We start from the raw sequence: 16,976 nt of genomic DNA, 5'->3' as shown, positions 1-16,976 counted from the left end.
ATTGAGCCTTCTCCTCTTGAAGTCTCATAGCCCAGAGCCTTTAACTCCCCTGGTTTCTCAGTGTCCCCCTCTAACCCTGTTGGGGCCCCCCCATTTCCCTAGTGACTGTTTAGAGGCCAGGGGCCTATTACAGTGGGGAAGGAAGTATGGATGCAAATAATGTGTTTGATCACCACCTGCCCTCCTGCAAAAACAGAAGAAGTTTGAACGTTCAGTAGGCAACCTGAACTTAAATCCTGGGAAGTCTCTCCTCTCCCCCTCTTTCTGCTCTATCACCACCACTTCCATCCTGGGGAAAGGCCTTGGCCAAGAACACTAGAGAGAGCTCATGGATGACATGAGAAATACAGGCAGGGGGGCACAGAGCCTTGAACTTTCAGTCAGAAGGCCTGGACTCAAGTCCCCACTCTGTCAGCTGACAGCCCTGTGACCTGGGGTGGGTCTCCTGGGACTCCAGTCCAGAGAGCACGCTGCGGTCCCACAACAAACTGGTTTAGGGGAGCAGGGGTATGCAGTAGGGAAACCAACCATTCTGGCTTTCCCGGGACCGAGGGATTCCCTGGGATTCAGGACTTGCATGCCAAGGCCAGGAAAGTCTCAGACACACAGGGATGAGATGGTCGCTCACAGCTTTGGTTCTCCCTCTTGGTTCTGGCTCCTCCCCTCCCCAGACCCAAGTCACATGTCAGCACAGAGCAGCCTCTGGGCCCTTTGGCCCCACGGCTGACCCATGGGACCCCATCTATGCAGGAAGGAGGCAGAGGAGGAACAAGACTTCCGAGTTGCCACCACCGGGTTTCCACAGGTTGGCATCAGTCCATTGCTTGAGACAGGAGGGTGGGGTAGATTCTCTTAGAGACTCAACGTGCGGCCAATCCAGTCTAGCCAGGTGACCACAGCCCTGACAGCCGGGAAGCCTGGTCCATGCCACTCTCCAGAGTCTTGGGGAGATGGGATTCATGACAACCCCAGTTGGCACTGAGCCCTCTACTCCTCCCCACAAGAGCTTATTGGGCTCATCAACCTGATGCTGGCAAGAGGCTGCAGGGTGGTCTCAGCTGGGCCCCCACCCCACCACACCAGGAGCTCCAGGAGAGCCCCCTGGGCCTCTGCTCAGACCCGCACAGGCTGCCCTGCCATGGAGATCACCGCAAGCACCCTGCCGCCCTATCGGAGAGACATGCTGTGTTTTCAATTACAGTCCCCGTTTCTTTCCTGGTTCGGGCTCGAATGCCAGGCTATATTAGGTCATGCCGAGCCGGCCCTGTTGTGCTTTCTCATTAGCCGCATCACATCGTATTTTTAGGGGCAGCCAAGACCAAGACAATGCCAGAGAGCTGCTTTTCTTCCTGAGTCCCCAAACACCACCTCCGTAAAAAGATTATGCTGGGAGGTCCAAGGGCCCCCGTAGCTGCTGCTGCAGACAGCAAAGGCACCGGCTCTGAGAGGAGTGGCAAGTGATGGGATGGACCAGAGGCAATGAGGGAAGTGGTCCCTCTGCCTGTCTTTTCGTCCACTTCAGACACCTACCGTTACCACCCCAAAGCCACGTGGAGTTCCTGGTTTCTCATGCGCTGGGACAAAAGGACAGAGATCCAAGACTCTTGTGAGGACCAGACTGCCTTCCCCAGAGCAGCCTCTCCTGTCCCTCCCATCTTTTTGCAGACCCAGAGCACTGCAATGTGAGGTTCCCATACTCCGGGGTCTTCCCTGTCCCTCACCACTACAGCAGGAACATTAAAGCTTGCAAAGCACTGCTTCCTCCATGGTCTCATCTGACCTACCTGTGAGGGTGGTGTTAGGATACCTATTTTACAGGTGGGGAAACTGAGGCAGTGAAAAGGGAGGTGATGCATCCAAGCCACAGAGGAGTAAGTAGAAGGGTGGGCCTCCACATGGCCCCAGGGGCTCGGCTCGGCTCAGAGCTGGACCCAGATGCCCATTCTTGTCCACACACTGGAAACCAGGGAGGGGCCACTGTTCCTCAGTTTCCTCTCCCTGAAGCTCACTGCCCACCTGCGTGGGGGGTCCCACAAGTGCCAGCACTCTCTATACCTCACTCCCAGCCCAGCTTCCTCGAGCCAGGACAGTCACCTTCCAGGGGGCTGAGGACAAGGGAAGCAGAGAGAGAGCAAGTCCCGCCTGTGAATTTCCACTTGTCTCTGCCCTCTGTCCCTGTCCAGGCTTAGATCAGTCTCTCTCCCTCCTTACACACAGACATACACACACACGTGTGTACACAGATGAGCCTGGGATCCAGCATCCCAGAGACCCCCATGCCATCTCAGGTTGGAGGGGGAGGGGTAAGCCTGTTCCTCCAGGGAACTTTGCATGGAGCCAATGTGCAAGGGCAGAGGGTGAGGGGTGGCTCCCAGGGTGGATACAGTGGTCACCATGGGACTGAGATAATAGGAATGAAGGCCCATTTGAATGCAGCCATTTTGAGAACAGACTTCCCTGGTGGCTCAGATGGTAAAGAATCCACCTGCAATGCAGGAGACCCAGGTTCCATGCCTGAATTGGGAAGATCCCTTGAAGGAAGACATGGCAACCACTCCAGTATTCTTGCCTGGAGAATCCCATGGACAGAGGAGCCTAGAGGGCTACGGTCTATAGGGTCGCAGAGTTGGACACACTGAGCAACCAAGCACAGCACACACAGCTTTGAGAACAGGGCTGGTACCTTCCAGATTCCTTCATCCATGAGATCCTTAGGGTAAGACTGCAGACGGAGAGCAGCAGGACCCCCTCCAGATGTGTTCCATGCTCTCTGAGCAAGCGGGGCCAAGGCAAACCATTTGTCCGCAGCTCTTTGGCTTCCACCCCTTCACGTCAATCACAGGCCCTGGGTCAGGACAGAGACCACCCAGCAGGGCTGGGTGCCCAGGGAAGGGCACCAGAGCAGCAGGTCAGTCCACCTCGTATAAGTGGCTGCAGTCACTTTGGCTTCCACCTCAAGCCACGAATCCAGGCTGACTCTTTCGAGGCGCAATGCAGCCCTGGGGCACTGAACACAGACTGGAACACAGAGCAGGCATTTAGCCTTCCTCTCACTGGCCACTACTTCCTCCCTCTTCTGGCTACTCCCCTCCACACCCAACTTCTGCCCTCAGACTCTTCCTTCACATTCAGTGGTCACTCCCACCCCCCAGAGAGCAAAGGCCCAGGACCAAAAGGCCACACTAAACACCCTCGACATGCCGGGTGCTACGATAGATGCTGGTCGGGGGAGAAGGAGAGGTGGATTTGCAGACAACTGAAGCATACTCTTAAGCCTGCCCAGTGGTTTCAGGCTAGTTTGAGAGAAAGAAAAGGCTCAGAGACCCACCCCCTATGAAACCAAATAACAGGGCAAAACAAATATCCAGAATTCATCCCTGTACCTGGTGGAAGCAACATTTAGAAAAAGATTCTAAATGAGAAGAAAACATGGAGGAATTTTAAGAGTTGATGAGACTCCAGGTTATCTAGGAAAGGTGAAAGAACTGTGGTTCCCAGACACTCCACTCCCTCTGGAATCAGCGTGTAGGGAACACGGGTCTGCAGACCACAGTGTCCATGCTCTTGACCACAAGGCTTCCTCATTTTTCACTGGACTCACCTTCACACATTATTGGCACTTACAGGATTCATGCCCAATCACCGTTGCACAGTTTTGAAGGCTGATCATCTACAAAAATGTGAAAAGAGGCAGAACGTAAGGGCAGAAAGTTGGAAACCCAAACGGCCCATGCTCTCAGCTCATATTGTTTCATTTTGCCAACTAGATCAAAGAAGAATATCCCCAAAACTCAACACACAAAAATATACACGCATTCCAACAACTTCGAAATCCTTTTCCTGGAAGGCTTACCCATGAAATAAATCACTGGGTGGCTACAGCTCCCTTTAGAAACAGTCAGGATGTAGGTCATGAACTCAGTTGCCTTCAGTGCTGATGACTGGGTTGCAGCATTTGCTCAGCCAAGGAACTGTTATGAGAACAACTGCTCTGTCCTCTTTTAGCAACACATGAAGAATAAGCTGGATCCTGGGAGCCCAGATGACCAGGAATCTTCCACCTCCTACCCACAGCATAGAAGAATTCCAGGAATCAATGGATGATTGAAAGTTCCTCTCCACTCATCCAAGGAGCTGTACCAACTCATCTTATACATTCAACCTGTTGGTTCCCATAAAACAATAAGTGCTCCCATAAAACAACAAACAACAAGTGGGTTATGGGTTTCCAACTTTCAGACAAGTTCAAAGAACTGATTAAGGCTATTGAAAACCAAAAGCAATGTTATCAACGCAGTTTGGATTAGATTGGTTCAGTTCAGTCGCTCAGTCCTGTCTGACTCTTTGAGACCCCATGAATTGCAGCACGCCAGGCCTCCCTGTCCATCACCAACTCCTGGAGTTCACCCAGACTCATGTCCATCGAGTCAGTGATGCCATCCAGACATCTCATCCTGTCGTCCCCTTCTCCTCCTGCCCCCAATCCCTCCCAGCATCAGAGTCTTTTCTAATGAGTCAACTCTTTGCATGAGGTGGCCAAAGTACTGGAGTTTCAGCTTTAGCATCATTCCTTCCAAAGAATGATATAAGCATCTGAATGCAGAGTTTCAAAGAATTGGATTAGATAGCTGATCCTAACACAAGGACCAAGTGACGCCCAATTAAAGAAACAAAACAACTAAATGCCCTTCAAAGTCAGGCAGCCTTCGAAGATGCAGACATAGAGAACATACTTGTGGACACAGTGGGGGAAGGAGAGGGTGGGGCGAACTGAGAGAGCAGCAGGAAACATACATATTACCATATGCAAAATAGAGAGCCCATGTGAATTTGCTGTGTGACACAGGGAGCTCAGCCCAGTGCTCCGTGACCACCTAGAGCGGGGGGATGGGAGGGAAGTTCAAGAGGGAGGAGACACATGTATTTCTGTGGCCGATTCATGTTGTTGCATGGCAGAAACCAGCACGATATTGTAAAGCAATTATCCTCCAATAAAGTTTCTTTAAAAAAATCACGTAGCCTTTGAGAATATTGATGAAGTGACTTTGACCCAAAGGTCACAGGGCTGGCTCCATTAGGATTTTCTTGGTGGCAGGTGACAGAAAACCCAGTTGAGATTGGCTTAAATAAAAGCAAGGGAATTTAATTGCTTATGAAAATTTTTTTTAAGTCTGGAGGAAGATCTTACTTCATATTCATCTGGATTGAGGGCTAAACTGATGTCACCAAGATTCCATCCCTCTCAGACTCTGCCATCTACCACAGTGAACCCAGGTGATAAGTGAACTCAGCCGGTCCCAACAATACTAGCAAAAGACTTCTGTCTCTGATGGGTTCAGAGGTGGGACCATGACTACCGTGTTCTGAATGTTTGCATCCACTCAAAATTTGTATGTTCAAATTCTAACCCCCAATATGATGATATTAAGAGGTGGGGCATTTGGGAGGTGCTCAGGGCATGAGAGCAGAGCTCTAATGAATGGCATTAGTGTTTCTCTAAAAAGGACCCTGAAGAGTTCTCTTGTCCCTTCTGCCCCAGGAAGATACAAGCCTTAAGCCCAGAAGAGGGTCCTCACCCAACCACGTTGGCCCCTGGATCTTGGGCCCTCTGGCCTCCAGGTCTACGAGAAAAAAGTTTTTGTTGTTTACAAACCACTCAGTCTGTGGCGTCGTAGTCCATGTCACAGCAATGTGAAGGGACAAGGGCAACGACAGTGATGTGCAGAAGGTCACACAAATGGTCTGACCCCAGGAAGAGCTCAGACTTGGAGTCTCACAAAAGGTACCCTACATCTCCTGCCTCTCTCCACCTTGCTCCCATGGTCCTACACCCTTCACTCCCCCACCATGGGAACTGCCCAGGTTCAGCCGTGTACATGAGCCCCGCAGAGAGTGAGTCACCCCTGTCAGCATCCTAGTAAGGCCCCAGGGACTGGGTCAGGGAGGTATGCCCAAGACATTCTGCACGTGTTTCTGGGACAGAGAGCAGGCATCACTGTCACTGAGCAAGTATCAACAAGAGAAGCCAGACCCAGAGGACAACAGCATGTGCCCAAACCGAAACAAAATGAGTTGAGAGTCAGTGACCACGGTGGCTGCCAGGACAGCCAGCAGTCAGATGAGGGCATAGGCAAGTGAGCTGCAGTGAGTGGTTCAGGACCAAGACTGTGAACAGTGAGCACAGCCAGAGCTGCTTGTGGGTGAGCAAGTGTGATGATAGGGAGGCCCAGATCCTGCCAGGTGCAGACTGCATGACAGAGAACACAGAGCGGCTACTAATGTGGGCCCAGCGTGACCCTGACTTTGAGGCTTCCTCTCGCAGTCTCCATGGAGAGTGGCAGGGAGCAGCTGAGTCACCCAGAGAGCAAAGCAAAGGCTGGTGTCTCTGCTGCACACACAAAAGACCATTGGGATGTGATTGGAAAGCACTGAACCATGTGAGCTGATCAGTTCTGAGCATTTTCCAGTCCTTCCCTGCCAGGTCAGGGCCAGTCTTAATGAGCCGAGACCACCTTTTGTGTTTGGGCTAAAAGCTGGGGCAGGAAAACCTACCCCCACTAACTCCACTGTCCTGAGTACAGACAAATGTCTAGATCACCATTCTGTTTTAACCTGTCTAAAATGGGTAGCTAGGCTTCCCTGGTAGCTCAGCTAGTAAAGAATCCACATGCAATGCAGGAGACCCCGGTTCGATTCCTTGGTTGGGAAGACCCCCGAAGAAGGGATAGGCTACCCACTCCAGTATTCTTGGGCTTCCCTAGTGGTTCAGGCAGTTAAGAATCCGCCTGCAATGAGGGAAACCTGGGTTCGATCCCTGAGTTGAGAAAATCCCCTGGAGGAGAGCATGGCAACCCACTCCAGTATTCTTGCCTGGAGAATCCCCATGGGCAGAGGATCCTGATGGCCTACAGTCCATGGGGTTGCAAATAGTCGGACACAACTGAGCAACCACGCATGTAATGGTTATATATATACACACACACACGCATATATATTTGCAGAATGAAATGGCTAGGCCACAGTACACAGATATCTGATTCAACATTATCCAAGATGTCTCTGAAAAGGTGTTTGTATTTTTTTAAAGATAAGATTAACATTTAAATCAGTAGACTTTGAGTAAAGCAGCCTGCCATCCATAAGGTGGGTGGGTCTCACCCGTCTGCTAGAGCCTTAAGGGAAAAAGACTGACCTCCCCCAAGCAAGAGGGTACTTGGCCGGCAGACTACCTGTAAACTGCAGCTCTTCGATGGGCCTCCAGCCTACCCTATAGATATTGACCTTGCCAGCTTCCACAATTGTGTGAGTCAGTTCTCTAAATTAATCTCCATAGATAGGCAGCTGTACTGTGCTTAGTCACTTCAGTCATGTCTGACTCTTTGTCACCCCATGCTCCATAGCCTGCCAGGCTCCTCTGTCCATGGGATTCTCCATAGGTTGGAGTGGGTTGCCATGCCCTCCTCCAGGGGACTGTCCCAACCCAGGGATCAAACCCAGGTCTCCCGCATTGCAGGCGGATTCTTTACCATCTGAGCCACCAGGGAAGACTAAGAATACTGGAATACGTAGCCTATCCCTTCTCCAGGGGATCTTCCTGACCCACAAATCGAACCGGTATCTCCTACATTGCAGGTGGATTCTTTACCAGTTGAGCTACCAAGGAAACCCATAGATAGGCAGATATATAGGTAAATTCATAGATACAGAGACACACACATACAAACATCGTACCAGTTCTGTGTCCGGAGAACCTTGACTCATACACCATCTCTCTGGGTTTAAAAGCTGAAACCCTTTTCCATATTCCCAAGCACTCATCCCACTGCCAAATGAGAAGTATATAGATATATTAAGACAAATGGATAGACAGACAGACAGACAGATAGATGGATATTGGGTTGGCCAAAAAGTTCATTTGGGGTTTTTTGTAAGATGTTATGGAAAAACCCCAATGAACTTTTTGGCCAATTGGTAGGTAGGTAGGTGGGTAGATAATAGATAGAAGAGAGATAATATTAATAGAGAGAGATACAGTACTGCCCTCTGTGTCCTCCATCACATCACACATCATTCACTCACTGTATCTGACAAATGTTTACTGGTACCTACTAGGGGTTTCAGGTGCCAAAGACTCAGCAGATAACATAGCTCCTCCCTCTTTGGAACTTAAACTCTCAAACATATAAAACATGATAAACATGTAGAAATGAAATGATAGCCAGGCCATGACATTGTGGGGAAAGGTAATATTTTACCCATTTTTCAGAGGGTAAAAACCTGTGAGGTTCTGGAAAATGAAACATGTCCAAATTTATATAGACAGCCAGAGATGGAGCCACCATGTAACTCCATGTCTAACACCAGTGTCCAAGCCCCTTATCCAGGTGCTGGAGAGGTTGGGAGAACTTTAGGCGAGGGGATGCTGAAAGGGGAGAGATCATTCCAAAAGCAAAATATCCACATTTCTCATGCTTTCCTCTTGGTTTATGTCTGAAACTCTTCTGACAAAAGTTCCCCCATGAAGTGGGTACAGCAGAGTTGGTGAAGACACCAGTCTTTGGACCCAAGCCATTTGAGCAAGAAGAAAGAGCGGTAGAAAGATGCTCCCTCAGAGCCTTGGAGGATGGGCTGGGCTGAGGGCAAGCCCAGGAGCAGCCCCTCTGATTGGCAGCATGGTACCCTCCCCACACACCCCTACTGGCCACCTTCACGAACAGGGAAGGATGTCAAAAAGGAGTCAGACCCAAGGTTTAAGCCCTGAAATAACTGTTGTCAAATCCCAGGTTCCTCCCATCACTAACGTTAAAGAGTCCTGGGGTGTAGCTTGGCTTTAATGTTTAGATGTGATTTTGCTAGGCAGCTGGGGAAGGATGGTGTGGTTTTCCACTTGTAGGAGAAGCAAAGTCATGGAGACAAGGACAGAGTGCTATCATCAGAACACAGTAAACCAGCCTGGGGTGCAGCAAGGCAGGAAGGAGCACTAACCTGGCCACCAGGAGACTTCGGTTTCAGGGCTGCTTCAGGAGAAACCATTGTGGTCACTATGGATCTGGTCTGGGTCTTGAAGTTTGTCCAGTCCTACCCTCTGGCTCTAATAAAGAACACAAGGTCTTGCTTTCATCCAGCTGGAAAGAGAGAAAGCTAAGAGACTGACACGTCAAATTACCATCACAAATCTCCCTAAAACAGCAGTTCAGAAGCCATGATGCTGGCACCATCCAAACCAGCCAGCCCAGCCCGACTCAGCTTAGAGCAGCTTCCAAGCTGGAGCAGAAAAGACTGGCAGTATTGGTTTCTATGGGCTTCCCAGGTGGTGCTAGTGGTAAAGAACCCACTTGTCAATGTAGAAGACATAAGAGACAAGGGCTCAGTCCCTGGGTCAGGAAGATCCCCTGCAAGAGGGCATGACAACCCACTCTAGTATTCTTGCCTGGAGAATCCCCTGGACAGAGGAGCCTGGTGGGTTACAGTCCATAGGGTTGCAAAGAGCCAGACATGACTGAAGCAATTTAGCACACACACATTTGTCTCAGCCCTACGTGAGCACTGGCCTGGGCAATTGACTAAAATGCTAGCAACCATCATCTCCAAGTTACAGGTGGGGAAAATGAGGTTGGTCATTTGTTGAAGGTTAAAATCAAGGGGAGGTGCTGGAACCAGGATTATAATCAGATCTTCTGACTCCCAAGTCTTAAAGTGTCCTTCTCAGAAATCCCAGCCATCCTCTCCAAGACCCAAACTCGTTCTCTGTGAACTTCTGGGAGAGACAGGTCAATGGCAAATAATAAGCTCATGTTGAAAGCGTAGGGACTAGATTTCAAGCAAACGATCAGGTATGAAGTGTCAGAGGGAGGGGTGCACAGGCACCGTGAGTCTGCAGCTGAAAGTGCCTCATGGCAGGCAGAGTAGACAGGTGTGCCAAGTTACAGGTTTCCTGAACTTGCAAACAGAGGGCTTTTCCCCTGGAGGGGCCTGGTTAAGCCTAGTGCAGGAATAAGGGGGGCGAGTCCCAGATTTCTGGATTATCAAATCTCCTGGTCCCAAGCAGAATCCACGAGGTGCTGAGGGCCTCCAACTCTCATGATCTCACATTGCCAACAAGCCTTTGAGGGGCTCAGGGGACACACAGACCTCGATTCTCATGGCCTCCTCTAATCCTCCCTGATTGTGGTAAAGATAAGGCGTGTGTGTGCATGCAGTCGCTCAGTCCTGACTCTTTGCGAGCCTATCGACTGTAGCCAACTAAGCTCCTCTGTCCATGGGATTCTCCAGGCAAGAATACTGGAGTGGGTTGCCATGCCCTCCTCCTCCAGCGGATCTTCCTGACCCAGGGATCAAACCTGCCTCTCTCATGTCTCCTGCATTGGCAGGCAGGTTCTTTACCACTAGTGCCACTTGGGAAGCCCCAGAGATAAGGCTGCTGAGGTTCAAATCATGCAGGGAGTCAGACCAAGTCACATGACCAGATCTACAGCCCACCGAGATAGACTGAATTAGGGTTAGGGTTAGGTTAGGGTTGAATTAACCCTTCAAGATGGTTTCATGTAACCAGAAACAGGAAGCTCTGAGCCTGGGACTCACCCTCTAGAGATGGAAATCCACAGAGGGTGGGGCGGTGGTGTGTACTAGTATTTTGCCAGCAAAGACTTCTCTGAAATCCCAGTGTCTGGGTCTGCACCAAGTCTGGCACTGCCTTTGGGTAACCTCAGGGGATGCAGGGGCCCTGGACTTTCCAAGCTCCTATCATCTCTTCGCTACTGCTCCTGAGATGCCTCACCCCATCAGTCCCCACTCAGCAGCCAGAATATTGTTCCAAACAAAAACCCTCTGATCACTTTCATCCTCCACTCCAAATCCCTCCAGTGGCTCTGCATTGCCCTCGAGATGAATCTTTCCAAATGGCTGTGTGACCTGGTCCCAACCGTCTCCAGCCTCTTCGCCCTTCTGTCAGTCTCTCAGGACATACGGTCCAAGCAGGGTGGACTTCATTTAGTGACCGGAACAAATGGCGCTCCTCTCTCACCCCCAGCCCCTTTGCCAGACCTACCTGCCCATCCCTCTGTCCTCACCCAGCGGTCACTCCTCTAAGCCCCTCCCCTGACACCTTAGCCCAGGCCAGGTTCCCCCTCAGTGAGCCCCTGTCTCCCACTTTTGTCAACCTGCTTACCACTCCCCTGTACCCACTTAATATCTGTCTCCCCCTCAAAAGAAGAAGCTCTGCAAGGTCAAGATCCTGATTATCTTACCATTCTATCCCCAGCACCAAGCACGAATGGAACGCTATCAGTGATATTAGCTTGGGAACAGCTCCAAAAACTCGTTGTTGAGTGAATGAACGGATGGAGAAAGGAATCTGTCGTGCATTAAACTCTCAGGCCTCCGCTGAGGTTCATCATTTGTTGTTGCTTAGTCACGAAGTCGTGTCCGACTCTGCGACCCCATGGACTATAACCTGCCGGGCTCCTCCGTCCATGGACTTCTCCAGACAACAATACTGGAGTGGGTTGCTGTTTTCTCTTTCCGGGGATCTTCCCGACCCAGGGATTGAACCTGTGTCTTCTACATGGGCAGACAGAGTCTTGACCTCGGAGCCACCGGGGAAGCTTCCTCTGGGGCTAATGGCATGAAAAAGCATCCTGAAGGTGTGTATCTGTGAGCAGGAAGGCCAAGGGGTGCCCTCAGGTGCTGGGTCCCCAGTGTACCCAGGGCACAGATGGGGTCACTGACCTGGGCCAGTGCCCACCCCTCCCCACCGAGGCCCCAGTCTGCTGGTCATCACTGCCAGACAGCCCAGTGTCTGCTTCTCGGCTGTCTAAGCTGGACCTCACAGGCATGAGGCCAGTCTAGAGAGCTTTGGTCAAAGGGTGCCTGGGGCTCTCTCTCACCGGATGGGCCAGATGGCAGGTGTGTGGGTCTGTGTGTCGGTGTGTGTGCCCAGTCTGATCTGCTCATAACAAGCCCAACATACACCCTCCCACCCACGAGGTCTGCCCAGCGGCCCACAGAGCTGGCCACAGACACGCTGAAGAAACGAGGTGCTGGCCTCCCGCCAGCCTGTCTCCCCCAGACTGGCATCGCTCAGCCTTTCTCAAGCGGCGGGTTCTGTGCTGGATGTTGCCCGCCTACCCCGTGCCTACCACCTCTGCCGTTGCCCTCCTGCTCTGAGCCCAGGCCGGTGGCCGGTTGAGGGCAGAGGAGGTGTTATCCCCCAGGCTCTCTCCATGCCCACTGGCTACAGTGACCCTGACCAAAGGCACCTTCCAGACACCCTCCCTGCAAACTGCAACTCTAATATTTGAGTTACAGCCCTCTCCCCTCAGTCCTCTGACCCCTGGCAGCTCCAGGGTGTCACTGCCCCTTGGTGCTTTAACCCTGATGCGCCTTGTACTAAGAGTACGCTCTTAATCCCTCATCACTTACCTTCTCAGCTAACCATCTTGTTTTTCTCAGATGCAAATTTCAAAGAGGGCCAAGTTCCTGCCCTTGAGCGGAACTGAAAGAACCTGACAGGCCACTCCCAACTGGCCTTCCACACCCTCCTGAGCTCCCTGGGGTCAGACTCCCCTTCCACGGGACAGCAGCTGCTAAGGAAACTGCAAAGAACCAGTGCCACCTCTCCAGAACAGTCCACCCCTCCTCCCAGCCTCCTCCTCTGGCTCAGCTCCACTGCCTGGTAGGGGAGAGGGACTGCAGCCTGGGGGTTGGGGTGGGGGGACGCCTCACATCTAAGGCAAGGACAGGAGAGAGCAGACACTTAAAACCCATCAACAGAAAAGTCTGGTGAGACCCCTCGGCCCAGCAAGATCCAACAAGTATTTCTGCAAACACCATTCACTGAGATGCTCCGTAAAAAAAAATGAAATTCTGCAGTCCAGGGAGTTTTGGAAACCTAACACACCATATCATCTCCTCTCGGAGAATTGCAATCCACACTGGCATAATTAAGACTAAGAAGACCTAAAGAAAAAGTACCTGTTAAAGATTGTTTTTTGTTTTTGCTTTCTTTCTGGCCACACTGCACATGGGATCTTAGTTCCCTGACCAGGAATCAAAATCTTGCCACTTGCGTTGGAAGCGTGGAGCCTTAACCGCTGAACCCCCAAGGAAGTCTCGAAAAGGTACCTATTAAAGGTCACTGAACCAGCATTTCATCAGCTATTAATAGATGATGTGGTTGGATAGACAGAGAGGCTGAGGATAGATGGGAGATAGAGATTGAGATTAATTTTTATAGTTATATAAGTACAATGAAACACAGTTTTAAATAGCAGGGATCCAGACCAACCATTTTCATTTTATAAATGAAGTCATGGGGGCTCAGAAAAGCTTTTACCCAAGGTCACACCACAGCACTAGAATCCAGGCCTCCTGATGCCTAGTCCAGGCTTTTTCCAACAGGCCCTGTTTCTTTTTTTTGCTTGACTCTAAACCCCAGGACTTCTGGTAATCAAAGAGATCGATGCTATTTTCAAGACAGACTCTGGTGTTTGTGATTAATCTCAGTGACTTCACAGGGCTTCCCTTGCAGGCATGCCCTCTGCTGAGGAAGGCGTCCTTTCCTGCATCCCAGACTCCAGGTCGACCGTGGAGGGTGGCAGGGCCCAGGGCAGAGGCTGCAGGTGAGGGTGACATTGAGCCCTCACTCTGGATGCTGAGCCATCCTGGTGGCTCAGACAGTAAAGAATCCGCCTGCAGTGCAGGAGACCTGGATTCAATCCCTGGGTTGAGAAGATCCCCTGGAAGAGGGCATGGCAACCCAAATCCAGTACTCTTGCCTGAAGAATCCCCACAGACAGAGGAGCCTGGTGGGCTACAGCCCATGGGGTTGCAAAGAGTCAGACACAACTGAGCGACTAAGCAAAAAACAAAAAGAAAAAACAATCTTTAACCGGTACTTTTTCTTTAGGTCTTCTCAGAGTCTTGGCTAGGCCAGTGTGGATTGTGATTCTCCGATTCACACACTCAGCTTGAGTTTGGGAAGTGGGCTTCCTGACAGGTGTCCCCAAATGGGAACAGACATTTGACAGGACATCTTCAGTGATGAAGTTGGAGACACAAAATCTGGGGACTGACTTAGGCCTTGGGGCGTTATATAGGCCTGGCACTGTTCCACAGGGCTCAGCTGCTAGAACCAGAGTTGCCTTCCCACCCGTCCTCCCTAAGCCTAAGTCTTGGCATCTCTGAGCTCCTGCATCTTACTCCCTGAGCCCCCAGCCACAGCCATCTCTCCCACACTGCACACTCACAGCACAGAGATGTGTGTGTGTGTGTGTGTGTGCACATGCTCACTCAGTTGTCAGATTCTTTGCAACCCTATGGACTATAGCCTGCCAAACTTTTCTGTTTATGGACTTTTTCCAGCAAGAATACTGGAGTGGGTAGCCATTTCCTCCTCCAGAGGAGCTTCCTGACCCAGGGATTGAACCCACATCTCTTGCATTGGTAGGTGGATTCTTTACCACTGAGTCACTAAGGAAGGGGCTGCTAATGCCAGAGACCCGGGTTCAATCCTGGTCTGGGAAGATCCTCTGGAGAAGGAAATGGCAACCCACTCCAGTATCCTCGCTGCAGAGAATTCCATGGACAGAGGAGCCTAGTAGGCTATAGTCCATGATGTCACAAAGAGTCAGACATGACTTAGTGACTAAATACACACACACCAGGGAAAACCCTCCTCCAGCCCTTTAGCAGAGAAGAAATTGAACTGAGACTTTCAGGAAAGACAGACCCTTGGGGCTTAGGCTCAAAGGAGGCTGCCCGCCCCCAACTCCAGGCACTGGGTGGGAGTGAGCCTGGCAAGACATGCTTCAGAGCCCAAAGCCAGTGGCTTTTGGTGCCCCAACCAAAATCACGTAAAATAGAAGACTTCACCACAAAAACAGACCCAGGTAATCAGGATCAGATATAGACTGGAAGTCCTAGACTGACAGGCTTATCTCCTCATCTTTAGACTGAGATCCTCAAATCCCGTCCCCCACCCCAGACCTATTGGACTGTGGCTTGAGGCCTCTGCAGTGAACAGTGCTGCCCCCAGCATCCTAGCCTCAGCTCCAGCCCTCTCTCCCCTCCCTTCCCCAGGCCTCATCCATCTCTGGGGCTTCTCTGCTGCTGGGGTGGGGCAGGGAGGGCCTGCCCTCTGTGGCTCTAGTGCCCACACTTCCCCTTTCTCAGAGAGCAGGGCCACTTCCCTGAAGACAGCAGTTAACATCAAGCAGTGTTTGTATCTGCCCCTGTGTCTGGGACACACAGCCCAGTCTGGGGGCCTGTCGGGCTGGCCTATCGTCTGCCACTGTTTGCCTTTGGGGCAATGGGTGCCTTGAGCAAGCTGGGAGAGAGGAGGCTGCTGTGGGGATAGGGAGCAGGGCACAGCCCCAGACAGGGCAGCCTTGATGCCAAAGGCTGTGGCTTCTGAAGCTCCAGGCAAGGGTTGCTGGAGCCAAATGCCTGTCCACTGTCCTGTCTTCAGAGTCAGAGCATCTGATGCTAGAGGACACTCCCTCCCACCTCTAATAAAACCCCTCAGAAACATGGTCTTCCTTCTTCCAGGCCCCTCAAAGCCCAGATCCCTTCTAAGGGCTCTGCACCCTCCCACCCCTGCATACCTACCCTAAACCCTGTGCTGTGCTGTGCTTAGTCGCTCAGTCATGTCCGACTCTTTGCGACCTTGTGGACTGTAGCCCACTAGGCTCCTCTGTCCATGGGGGATTCTCCAGGCAAGAATACTGGAGTGGGTTGCCATGCTCTCCTCCAGGGGATCTTCGCAACTCAGGGATCAAACCCCAGGTCTCCCGTATTGCAGGCAGATTCTTTATCGCTTGAGCCACCAGGGAAGCCCAAGAATACTAGAGTGGGTAGCCTATTCCTTCTCCAGGGGATCTTCCCAACCCAGGAATAGAACTGGGATCTCCTGCATTGCAGGCAGATTCTTTACCAGCTGAGCTATGAAGGAAGCCCACCCTCACCCCACCCCAAAAAAGTTAATAAGGAGATATTGCAGGTGCTGCCCAGAGGGAACACCTGGAGGCAAACTGATGATCTGCTTCTGGGGCATCCAGAGCTGGGCTGCATGCGTGTTGTAAGTGGCTGGTCTTACAAACCCGTCTCCCCCCAGACTTGGACCTGTGGCTTGGGATTGCCCCTCAAACCCAGCTCCTGGGACGGTGACTCTCCTTCACCAGCACAGCCTTTTATAATACACACATGAGAACTATTAATATTCCACTCTTGGCCAGTTGCTTTCAACAGAAGGTCACCCAGAGCTGGAGGACCCTGAGCAGGTCACTTCCTCTAAGAAGATGAGGGGCTGAATTCCTGGATTTCTAGACCCTTCCAGCTTCAAAGTGCCATCACCATAACCACAGGGCAAGGGTTGTAAGCCCTCCTAGACATAGGGAGAGAACTCAATATTACAGGAATGCAACAGGAAGGATCCCAGCCTTTGGCCAGAGACAACTCAACCGATCAAATATGTGGTTCTGTTTAGGTTTATACCACAATTGCTTCATATACCATGCTTGCGTGCTAAGCTGCTTCAGTAGTGTCTGATTCTGTGACCCTATGGATTGTAGCCCACCAGGCTCCTCTGTCCATGGGATTCTCCAGGCAAGACTCCTGGAGTGGATTGCCATGCCCTCTTCCAGGGGATCTTCCCAAATCAGGGACTGAACCCTTGTCCCAGGCATCGCCTGCGTTGGCAAGCAGGTTATCTACCACTAGCATCACCTGGGAAGCCTATCCCGTCCTATGGGCTATGTACCACATGTTGTATACATTACATTGTTAGGTCTGGTACACATTTGGAGTATATGGCATAATTGGTGTATGTACCACACTTGGGCGATGGATACATTTTGAGGAATAACACATAAAACACTGCAGCATGCACACACTTTGTGTATATCTACACACTCAGGGTGTATACCTGCACACTTGGAATATATCCAGTGCTCTGGAGATATAGCACACCTTGTGTAGAG

At 51.2% G+C, this 16,976-nt stretch overlaps 1 long non-coding RNA gene across 9 annotated transcripts in view; it reads right to left on the bottom strand.

The window, feature by feature from the left end:
* The window catches only part of LOC133239408 (uncharacterized), a 51,689-nt gene that overhangs the window by 21,299 nt on the left and 13,414 nt on the right, over nt 1-16,976 (bottom strand). For 6 of the 9 annotated variants that reach the window (XR_009733821.1, XR_009733824.1, XR_009733825.1 and 3 more), the window contains exons 1-5: nt 12,421-16,525; nt 8,986-9,091; nt 3,854-4,064; nt 3,602-3,670; nt 2,684-3,018 (exon numbers count right to left, since the gene is read on the bottom strand). This is a non-coding gene — a long non-coding RNA (uncharacterized LOC133239408). Of the gene's footprint in view, nt 1-2,683; nt 3,019-3,601; nt 3,671-3,853; nt 4,065-8,985; nt 9,092-12,420; nt 16,526-16,976 lie in introns of those variants that run through there. The other 3 variants (XR_009733828.1, XR_009733822.1, XR_009733829.1) reach the window with 3 other exon arrangements.

This window comes from Bos javanicus, chromosome 26 (genome assembly GCF_032452875.1).
Source record: "Bos javanicus breed banteng chromosome 26, ARS-OSU_banteng_1.0, whole genome shotgun sequence".
Taxonomy (NCBI): Eukaryota; Metazoa; Chordata; class Mammalia; order Artiodactyla; family Bovidae; genus Bos; species Bos javanicus.
This window is presented reverse-complemented; position numbering and strand designations above follow the sequence as displayed.